At 40.4% G+C, this 858-nt stretch overlaps 1 protein-coding gene across 1 annotated transcript in view; it reads left to right on the top strand.

The window, feature by feature from the left end:
• Window positions 1–858, top strand: part of RCOR1 (REST corepressor 1) — a 46,008-nt gene that overhangs the window by 20,941 nt on the left and 24,209 nt on the right. The window lies entirely within an intron of this gene.

Genomic DNA, 858 nt, shown 5'->3' with positions numbered 1-858 from the left:
GCTGTGGTGGCCGGGAGCGGCCACTGTACTCCAGTCTGGGCGACGGAGTGAGACTCCAACCCCCTCAAAAAATGAAAAACAGGCGGAAGAATTGCCAGAGCCCAGCTGGTCGACACTGGTGTGGCCATGAGCATGCATGCCTCTGCACTCCAGCCTGGGTGATGAAATGAGACTCCAATTAAAAAAGATATATATATATACACATAGCTTGCTTATTCTTTAACTTCTGTTGAGACTAAAAATGAACCTCAATTTTATGTTTCTTTTTACTGCTAAATAATAATAATAATAATTTTTTAAAAATTTTTTGAGTTGGAGTCTCACTCTGTTGCCCAGGATGGAGTGCAGTGGCACACTGACAGCCACTGCAGCCTCGACCTACTGGGCTCAGGCGATCCTTCTGCTTTATCCTTCCAAGTAGCTGGAGCTACAGGCACGCACCACCATACCCAGCTAATTTTTTTATTTATTGTTAGAGATGAGGTCTCACCAAGTTGCCCAGGTTGGTCTCGAACCTATGGGCTCAGGCAATCCTCTCACCTCAGCCTCCCAAGGTGTTAGGATTATAGGCGTGAGCCACCACGCCCAGTTAATAATTATTTTTCAAAGTAATACTTGTTTCTTGTAGAAAATTTAAGTAAAACTAAGGTTTTTGTGGGTTTTTTTTTTCATTTTTAAAGAAAAAGACTCATAATCTCATCCCTAGGAGATAACTACTATTGATATTTGAGTATATTCATTCAGCCATTTCTCTGTGAGATCCGTAATGGGACTATATTATATGATTCTCTTTTGTTATCCTCTGTTCTTTGTGTTTAGAGTGGCAGGCCTGAATTTTTTTTTTTTTTTTTTTTTTTT

This window comes from Carlito syrichta, unplaced genomic scaffold, assembly GCF_000164805.1.
Source record: "Carlito syrichta isolate Samal-C Ts95f unplaced genomic scaffold, Tarsius_syrichta-2.0.1 Scaffold132761, whole genome shotgun sequence".
Lineage (NCBI taxonomy): Eukaryota > Metazoa > Chordata > Mammalia > Primates > Tarsiidae > Carlito > Carlito syrichta.
This window is presented reverse-complemented; position numbering and strand designations above follow the sequence as displayed.